General features: G+C 32.7%; 1 protein-coding gene across 6 annotated transcripts in view; it reads right to left on the bottom strand.

The window, feature by feature from the left end:
- Positions 1 to 11,041, bottom strand: part of LOC108365341 (uncharacterized) — a 92,948-nt gene that overhangs the window by 74,180 nt on the left and 7,727 nt on the right. The window lies entirely within an intron of this gene.

Below are 11,041 nucleotides of genomic sequence, written 5' to 3' on the forward strand. Positions count from 1 at the left end.
TTTAAGTGTCCCGAAGTTCCCTTCTCTCAAAGGAGCAGGCCATCGCGAGGGTTGACACAAGTCCTTATGGGATATTGTGTTCAGAGCCAAGACAGCGCAAAACCAGGAGTAAATCTCAACTGGACCTGTGCGGCCAACTAAATGGCGACGTGTATTGAACGTACTTGAAGACCTGCCAGGGTTTTAACGAGACGGAGGCGATTGCAGCATTAGCCCATCAGCCATTTCTGTGAGGTGTCACCCTCACATACTAAAGTGGCGGAATACTGCTCTCGCCAGCCCAATATTAGACTAATCGTATACATGCTCCAGTATGCCATGAACACGATCTAACTGGTCTCAATCCTGGGATGCTTTTTGGGAGGCGGCATCTGTTCGCCCGGACACAGGAGATTCATCAAGCATTTCTGATCTTTTAAATCAGGCCCTCGTCTCCTGCCGCTCTTGGTCTGGGACTGCTTATTGGTTATTCGCAGCCAACCTATCGGAGTAGGCCGTTCACAATCCGCCCTGTGTGACCCCGGTAAGGTCCTGAGCTTAGCCCTTACCATCTAATGAGCGTACATTATTATGTATTATTATTATAAAAATAATAATAATAATTATTATTATTATAAATTACTATGTATCTAATTGCGTTTTCTTTTCTTGAAAAAAAATGTCACCTTCGTATAGGGCAATATTATCAGAGTGCAACATTTAAAAGAAAGAGCACGCAATATACATGTGAAGATGCTGAGAAAAGAACACGAAAACTTGACAGCCCTGGCGCAGGGCAAAATAAATGCAACATTATTTCGAGAAAAGAAAACGCTATAAATGTTCTATTCTCATTTGTCTGTAAGAAAACATTTTTCTGTAGACCAAATAAATAAATAAATTATTATTATTATTATTATTATAAATTACTATGTATCTAAATGTTCTATTCTCATTTGTCTGTAAGAAAACATTTTTCTGTAGACCATATAAATAAATAAATAAAAAAGTACGTTCCACACCCATTTACTTATTATTTATTTTATGGTAGGAGAGCTTCTGAAACCATATTGATGCAATTTTTCATGTTAAGTTGTTGAAAAATAATAAATATCTAAATCCCGGTACTGATCCCGGGATCACGGGATTGAACCAACGACATCCCGAAAATCCCGGGATCGTAAATATCAAACATCCCTAGTATGTACATATATACGTATGAATAAACGATCACCAAAGTACATACCAGAGTTCGGTAGTGAATAGCTCAGCTTATGAATATGCTCACATGCTCATGAAACTCCCCATTGTTCACTCAAACTTGCTCTCACTAAAAAATGTTACTCTCTCACAATTGCTTGGCTTGCTTGTTAACTAGTGAGCATGAATATATTTCACAATCGCTGATCACTTCCACTTGGCTTGGCTTGCTTCTCTTTATGCAATTGTTTGAGAGGTTCAGTGTATACCGCTAGATGAGTTAAGTGGCTCATAGTTTAAAACACATACACAAATTCAGCGCCTCTGCAGTTTTGCTTTGCGCGCAAGACTGTTTGCGACGTTGAATACATGCAGGCATGTGAAAAATAATAGGGGGATGATATTTTGACGAGCTTAGACTATATTTCTTTTGTTTGTTTAATGTTTATTAATCTTTAATAAAATATAGCTCATTATCTTACATAAACCATATATGTAGAAATTTCAAACTTTGTAGAAAAAAAATTAAGAAAATTCGATAAAATTTTACTACAAACTTTTTATTAAGAATTTTGAGATAATTCTAGTTTGCAGTTTTATACCCAATTAAATTATAGCTAAGAAAGTAAAAGTCTAATTTGGCTAAGAATTCGCATTGATTTTTGATAACTTTTTTTGGGGGGATTGTCGTATTATTATGGGTGAACCCGTCAGCAAAAAAAATATGAAAAATCAACACGAATTCTTAACCAATTTAAATTTGCAGTTCCTTAATCTGGAATTTAATAGGCTATAAATTTGCATACTTAGAAATTTCCAATAAAAAGTTTGTTGTTTGGTTAAAAATTTTCCTGCTTTTCTACAAAGTTGGAAATTTGGATTTATATGGTTTTTGTTAAAGCTATATTTTTATTAAAAAAAATAAAAATTGAACCAACAAAAGAAATATAGCCAAAACTGGTCAAAATGTCGTGTCCTAATTGTTTTTTACATGACTATATCGAGCTCTAACCTTATAGATACCTCCGGGTAAGTCTATTAGATTGAGACAAAACTTGCACTGATTCGTTTAATATAAAGTCTTCGAGAAAAAATATTTTCTTCCCAATGTATTTTTAAGTTAAGTTTTTAATTACATTATTAAATTAAAAAAAAAAAAAACAATGTACTAACTTTGAGTTTTATTATTTTTCGACCATATTTGATCATGCTCTACTCAGTACGTATACATAGCTAGCCATGCGTAAAGCAATCCACTTGTTAGGGTCTGACCTTACATATTTATTGTTATCAGAGTGTTAAGATTTGGCGATTTCGCGCCAACTTGGCGATTTTTTTTGGATATTTGCGCGTAAAAATTTAGGAAATTGCCACTGCCAATTTTTGGCGATTTTTTCCCTTCAAAATGCAAAACTTAGGTTTCCGCGATAATTTTACAGAGGCGGCTAATGAACTGCGTTTATCGCGGACTTGACTTAAGAAGCATATTAAAAGACTGTCAAAAATTTCTAATCACTTTAGTCGACGAACTTTTGAAACGATTACCTAGTCAATTAAATACTTTTAAAAAAGCTTTGATTTTGTTACTATAAAAGTGTGTGAATCACAAGACGGCGAGTTTCAGGGACCTGCTAATTCACAGTTTGACTTTGAAGGAAAGACACGCAGCGGAAACTGAATATTTTAATCTTTTAACTTTCCCATGGAATAACTTTTTTCAGAACCAATCCATCCGACTCTAAAAAAAATTTGGATAATTGCTACGACAAGAACAGAAATGCAAATGATTCAGACACTATAGGTTATTTTGAAGAAATTGTGGAAATAGCTGATCTCGCCTTATTATAGGTTCCTATTTTATTTTTAGCGCCGAGCTACGCGATTGCTCATTTAATATGAGTTATAATAAATTTAGTAATTGCGCAGTCTTATTACAAATGTGTTGAAACAAATATTTTTAAAAAGTATGCGTATTTTTAAAGAATATTGTTTGTACATCACTATTGTATAAGTGATTTGTGTTATTTATTATTAACCTCTGCAGGTATTATATTCGTTTTTGGTTCTAAAAACTACAATATAACAAGATCCATTTTTAAAATAAAAGATTTGTTAAATCGATTTCATGAATTTTATTTAAAAAAAGGCGATTTTTGGCGGTTTTTTTTCAGAAATTGCGCTCGCTTTAAACAATCTGGACAGCCTGATTGTTATTGCGAAAGCCACAAAAATTTTGAACTGAACTGAAATTTATCTGGGGTAGTTAAATTCATTTCCCTTGTGAATCACATGTTTAAAGTCTATTAACTAAACCTTTATATGTACATATTTGTATTGCGGCATCCAAACAATTGCTGGGGACTAACATCACAACTGCTCCGGCTTTTGGTATCAAGTCATGGTGTGCAACTCTCCTACTCTTACATTCTCCTGTGGATATTCAGAAACGACAGTAGATATCGACGCCATAGTAAACATTTTCTTCTACGTACAACATATTAACCATATCTTTATTAACTATCGTACAGTGCTTATTTTTTGATCCCGAAATTAATCGATCCTTCAAGTGGTTTTGATTAATTACTCAGAATGGGTAGTTAACTACAAATTTTCAGTACAAAAATATAATCTTAATTTTTGAGTCCGGCGAGAGTTCTCTAACCCGCAAGAGAAAACTGAAATAATCAGATTCTCTGAAACGTATATACTTGTATGTACATATAAAATGAATTGAACGTAGCAATGATTTGTTCAATGTAAAAATTGTAAAAGCTTTCGACGCAAATATTTAGAAAGTGGTGCAATGAATCTTAAATGTGAAAAGTTTGTGCAAAGTTTCAGATCGAGCACTTTAATTTGATGTATAATTGTAGATCGCTGGGAATAAGCGCCTTGTTTTAGAATAATGTCTGTGTTTCTTTATACATTCCGGATAATCCCATTTCACAGCCGGAATAAACAGAATGCGTTTGAAATATACGTCAACATATCATCAGGAACGTTCTAAAGAATAAATAAACAAAAAAGTTTATTCCAAACGTTCAGAATGAATAAAGAAATGCGTAGATAAATAAAAATGAGCGAAAAAAATCTTTATTTCATTACATGTGGTCATTGTTGTTTAGCCACAAAATCCTTGTTATAAAATATAATAGAAGTTTTTTGTACTGTGTACTTACAATTTAATGTTTAATTTATTTTTAAATATTAACAAATTTGCAACATGAATAAATTATTAAGCTTCAAAATCCCCAGCATCCATAAAAAAGTTGTTTACTGAAACTATCTTCATTTCTAACATGTTTTAAACAGATTTAGAAATTGATGTTTTCAATTTATAAACCTTTTTAAAGCTACTTTATTTTTTATGAATATACATAGCTATAAGTTTTAGGTAAAAATATTTACTGATAGAATAGTAAATATATTACGATTACTTTTTATACCGATGCTCCAATTGTCACTCCTGCCACAATTTAAGTTGAAACGTAAAAACTATAATTACAAAATAAGAAAGTAAAACCGTCCTAAATACATGCATACATACATAATTAGCAGAAAAACTACGATACGAACAAGTAGTACCTGATTTTACATTCGTGCTTTCAACTTAGGTCAAAGAGTTTAAATTTGGAAAACATAATTCATTTGTATTAAAAATTTTTCAGATTTATACCTAGGACTTTATAATCAAGCAATTTTTATACTCGCATTTGCTTAAAAAAGTTCCTTGCTCTTAATTTCCATACAACTTTCTTTTCTAGCTTTTGCTTCACAGCGCAACTGCTCAAATGGCGTAAGTGGTTTGCGAACAAATGAACTCTTGCTTTTATTCACAAGCCTTTCATATTTATAATTGTAAGCGAAACGAAGCCAGTGAACAATATGAATTGGAACTCATAAGCCAAACGCTTGTGAATACTTGCTCAACACAAGCTCCCTAGCTCACAAGCAGTGATCGGACTTCTACCACATTGTGGTAGATCTACCACTTTTTGGAGCATCCACCACATCTACCACACAAGGTCTGAAATCTACCACATATTCGCATTTTTGAGTATGTAGTTATAATTTAGCTCCACAGGATTTTCTTAGTTTTTTAATTTTAAGGGCAAAAATTGTCCAACACTAAACACTATGTGGTATTTAAAGTATCGCTGTAAAAATATCGGGTACCCATTAATATCGTAATAAAAAAACTCGATATTCCAAATATCGACGCAAAAGTAAAAAAATTTAATTTGAATATTGGCGTCATTTTCTATTAAAGAATTAACACTTTGCACTTTAATAAGTACATCACTGAAGGCGCCCCACATACCAACCTAAGATAGTACACATTTCTGCACTTTAAAGCGCAAAATATATCCACATTGCTTTACATATAAATTCCAAAGTAAGTAAGGTTATAGTACGACATAGATTTGCAAGAAATGGAATGTTTAAAAACAATATTAACAACAAAACTTTCAATAGAAATTTTATTAAGGACAAATTTTTACATTTTGGAATTTGGAAAATTAACTTTAAATATTTCAAATATTACCACAAAAAGAAATAGTCTTGCCCGATTGCCAGAGTTTTGAAGTTTTAATTTTATTTTCTAATACTTTGTTATATAAATGTATCATTATTCACATTAACTTTGTAATGTTCATTTACGATTCGATACGATACAAGGGTTCTGGTACTCCATTCCAAAAAATATCGTTTGAAAACTTTCGAGTAAAAAGTATCGGTATCGAATGGCAAATATATCGATATGGTATCATATCGTATCGAAATTCGTGTCCCTAATAACAAGAATAATAATATACAAGATTTCGCATTCCCGGCGGCGATGAGATTTCTCAAGTAAAAGTAAATAAAGCCGAATGGGAGGAGAAAAGAAACTGTCAAACAGTGAATTTTCTGAATTTCTCAATATTAAATTTTTTTGTCGGGAAACGTGATTTTATTGTGTTAAATTTCAAAATATATGATTTATAAAAAGAACTAATAAAGAAAATGTAAAAAATCGGCGATTTTTGTGAAAGTATTAGCACATTACAGTGCATCTAAAGTTTTCAACGCGTTGTTTACTTTTACTGGAGGATTGTGAAAATTGGCAAAACACAAATTAAAAGTTTTTTCTAGAGACTCGAATTAAAAAATTTCAGTTAAACTGAAACCTTGCAATTTTTTTTATTTTAAATTTTTTTTTTTTAATTTGATCCGAAGCCTGACATCTACCACATTTTTCTAAATCTACCACATTTTTTTCCAGAATCTACCACACAGAATTTTTATTCTGCTCACTTCTCACAAGCCGGCGCTCTCTTCTTCATAACAATAAGTGACCACCGTTCACACGTGCTTACTCTCCGTGATTATTTCGCTTGCTTCACACTTAGTTTCTCGCAAGCGGCTCAACGTTGTGTTTTACTCATTCAGTGCAGGACTCTGGTACATACATACATACACAGGCATGTATAAGCAAACGCAATTTTAACATGCGTTGGTAAAAACAACCACCATCTGCATAGCAATTTCCTAACTAGATGAAAGTAGCATTTACAAATTTCAGGTTGAGTGGAATGATTCACATGAATCCACTCAAGCAATGAATCAAACTCCGTTGAGTTGAGGATCAAACTTATTGGGGATGGTATGAGTATGATGAGGGCATCGTATTCATATGGAGGGCAACTTATGCACATAAATCAATATCGTTGTGCATATGCGTACATTAGAGTGGTGGCGTGTCGGTGATTTAGACCAGGGTTGTTGCGAACATTCGCATTCGCAACCGCGGAGCTTCCGCATTAATTTTAACATTCGCATTCGCAACCGCGGAGCTTCCGCATTAATTTTAACATTCGCATTCGCAACCGCGGAGCTTCCGCATTAATTTTAACATTCGCATTCGCAACCGCGGAGCTTCCGCATTAATTTTAACATTCGCATTCGCAATAATCAATGCAGAGCTTTTGCGAATGCGAATGCTGTGCAAGTGCACCGATAAAACGGATTCTGGCAACAAAATGACAAATTCTAGCCAATATGTTTTACCAGGGCGGCGCACATGTGAATATTTGTGTAACAAAACTGGTAAAATGTCATATTTATCAACTTTGATAAAAAATGTCTCTAAACATATTGGCCGTAGTTATAGACAAGTTAGAGGCAGGTTTTAATATTTAAAACTGTATATTAAGATAAACACTCTTTTAACACTGTCATAGTCAACTTAAAAGACCTTTTAACTTTAAAACGGCGTTTTAAGTTTAAAATGAGGTTGACGAGGTTTTAAAATCTTAAAAGCGTACTCTAAGTAGACGTTTTCCTGTCAAAATTGGCGGAGAAAATACAAAAGTGGTCTTAATTTGAAGAATATGCTTCCCAATCAAAGGATATTTCGAGATTTTGCGATTTTGGATGATACAATCGTCTTGTCCTCAATGTCGTTGATGTGAGTATTTATACATTCCCGCAAGCAGGTCTTTTCAGCAGCAGTCCAATTAACTTCACGAATTCTTTTCACTTCCTATAAAAATTAAATTATTTACGTTAATAAATTATATTTTACAAAAATTTGTTATTTACCTACAGTTTGCTGCGCCATTTTCAAAATTGTTTATAAAAGTCAGTTGACACAGGGTGAACTAATGCCGATTGGTTACTTTTTTCATTTTATATTAATGGCCCTGTTTTGTGTCAATCTAGCAAAAACCTGCCTCTAACATGTCTATAACTGACTAAAACTTAAAGCCTGCTTTAAACTTAAAGATTAATTTTAACAAGAAGAGGTTTTAACTTTCGACTATAACTACGGGCCATTATTTCTTAAGCTATATAACCGAGCTATCAATGGGCAGTCATACATGTGCTCACTTCTACTTGACCTGCCGTACGTCAAAGAGAACATTGTCCTTTTAATAATATTCTTTTTTTCTGAGTTTTAAATACCTGAATTGGTTTCTTTCTCCATTATGATTTTTTTGGTCCAATCTTAAAAAGCTACTAGATTAGGGCTGCCAGATATATCTGTTGCCAAACCGGGACACTTTAGGGAGGGCCTCTCGCCCCCTTCTCTTTCATTTCGACGTGCGAAAGGATGTAGTGCAATTTTATTTTGACAGACAAAAACAAAAACATAAAAACATGAGATCATGAGATCATTCCAACGTACGCCAACAAAACAAAACAACTTATCACAACTGAAGCACAGAGAATTTTTCACAATGCATGAACCTTTTTTTATTCTTTATAAAAATACAGTTTATAATAAATATATGAAAAACATAAAAATAAAATTGTTAAACTTTGTGCTCAACTCGGGAAAATTCAATAAATTTGCATACAAATTTGCAACAGACTTTTTATAAAAAATTTTTTAAATGAAGTTTTGCAGCCCATTTTAGTTGATTTTTGGTATTGTTTTTACTGAGAGTTTCTTCCATACAAACCATGTTCGGTAATTCTTTTTATATGGAAGACACTGTCAGCAAAAAATAAATAAATGCTAAAAATCAACGAAATTTGCCGGCTTCAGACTTCAGACTTGCACTTTATTAATTGGCTCAAGAGCTACATTTTCAAAATGTTTCTAAAAGATCTGACTAAAAATTGTGCTCTGATGAAAGAGCCTCCGAGCCAATAATTTTGTACGGCACTGTACTTATAAGTACTCTAGGTTTCATGAAAGAAAATATAAGTGCAAGATAACATTAAAATATCAGTCATACTTTTCGTTGCTGTGAATTTGTTTCAAAACTTCTGTCTTTTCCTTAATATAATTGTAAAACTCTGTGCACGTCATTTTGAACGTATTTAGGTACATATACTAATCATCAACTATTGCTTGTGCAAAGTTCAACTATCTCGAAATGTGTGTGAAGAGCACCAACCCAACTCGTAGTACGCTTAAGTATACAAATTTGTGTATTTAGTATAGAAATATTCATTCAAATACGCCAATATTAAAATGGAGCGATTTGCAATTACCGATTGCTTTTTCATAATTAAGTTAAAAAAATATTTAAATTCCATGCTGGTTGTAATGGGAATTGAACCCTGACCCTCTGGAAATTAGCAAATTGTGGCAAGCATCTTCGCGCACTCAGCTACAGCCAGACATGTAAATGCGCATTTAAATGTTGAGTTTGAATCAATACCACGCGTGCGTGTTATGAAATTATTTTTAAATACGAAAATTTTTAAACGATAATCAAAAAGAAAAGACTCATGTTTACTATGCGTTATTTCCCTCAGTGAATTCATAACATTTGTCTGAATATTACAACGCGTTCTTTCTCCTAGTGTAGTGATTTTTGAACTTTTATTCAAATTTGTGCAATCAAATCAAAAACCGGGACACTAAAACGAAACCCGGGACATTTTAAGGTTGGACCGGGACACCGGGACAAATAGTATAAAACCGGGACATGTCCGGGAAAACCGGGACGTCTGGCAGCCCTCTACTAGATGTAAAAGGAGAAAGTGTGCACTGTAATTTTAAACCAAATTTTCGTAATTTGCTTTTGATATTACATATATTCGTTTCAACCATTTCAAATGGGGCTTTTTGGGGAATTTATTTGTAGCAAAACTTTCCAAAACAGTAATTTTGTTTACTTTTTGGGCAATATCTTTTTCATAGGGATATATATTGGATCCTTGACTAAAAACTTCTGTGATAAAACTCACCCTCTACGTCTTCCTTCTTCGCTATTTAAAGTCAAAGAGTAAGCTCCTTCAATAGGGATTTCCAGCTGAAATGGTCAACGCTTGGCTATAATGAGAATCAATGCTCAAATAATTAAAAATCTGCAGGTCTGACCTTTAATTCGAATGGCAGCCACGACTTTGAAAGTATAACTTTGTTCAAAATAGCATACATATTTAGCTCGCTATAAGCACAATTTTTTCAAACTAATTACAGAAGAAAGTATTAAAAATTAATTGCAAAAATTACAATAAAAAAACGCTGATGACGTTGCAGGTTCCTCTGAATTCTGAAACAGTTAAAGAAATGAGAATGAAGAATTCTTTTTAAAAAGTTTTGAAAAAACCTGACACATCTGGCTGGGCTTGTAAGCGATGTTTAAACAACGATCTCGCCATTATCCTAGATTCTTCAAGTGAAGATGAAAGTTAGGAGGACACATCCGACATTTTCAGCCCCGACGCAAATCTCATTACTTTTTATTAAATATAAAGTTCCAATTTTTAAATTCAATTACTAAATAAAATTAACATTAAATATTACTATTTTTTAATTTTTTTATTTACCTAAATAACTTTGTTTATTCGCTTAATTTAATTGTTTCTTAAAAATCTTGACATTCGCATTCGCATTCACGGATGTTAGCTGTTAGACATCCGCACCCGCATTCGCATCCGCGGATGTCTAAAATTCCTCATTCGCAACATCCCTAATTTAGACGAACTTATATCCAAAATATTCTGAGTTGCGGGGAACATCAAAATAGGCACTCTTTGCTGATCACTGGTATGCAGACCTGTCAAATAATGATTAATAACACAGGTCAACTTTATCTTTATCTATCTTTATCTTTATCTTTATCTTTATATTTATATTTATCGTTATATTTATCGTTATATTTATCGTTATCTTTATCTTTATCGTTATCTTTATCTTTATCTTTATCTTTATCTTTATCTTTATCTTTATCTTTATCTTTATATTTATATTTATCGTTATATTTATCGTTATATTTATCGTTATCTTTATCTTTATCGTTATCTTTATCTTTATCTTTATCTTTATCTTTATCTTTATCTTTATCTTTATCGTTATCTTTATCTTTATCTTTATCTTTATCGTTATCTTTATCGTTATCTTTATCTTTATCGTTAT

Source organism: Rhagoletis zephyria, unplaced genomic scaffold (assembly GCF_001687245.7).
Source record: "Rhagoletis zephyria isolate East Lansing unplaced genomic scaffold, Rhagoletis_zephyria_1.1 Rzeph_scaffold_01844, whole genome shotgun sequence".
Classification (NCBI taxonomy): domain Eukaryota; kingdom Metazoa; phylum Arthropoda; class Insecta; order Diptera; family Tephritidae; genus Rhagoletis; species Rhagoletis zephyria.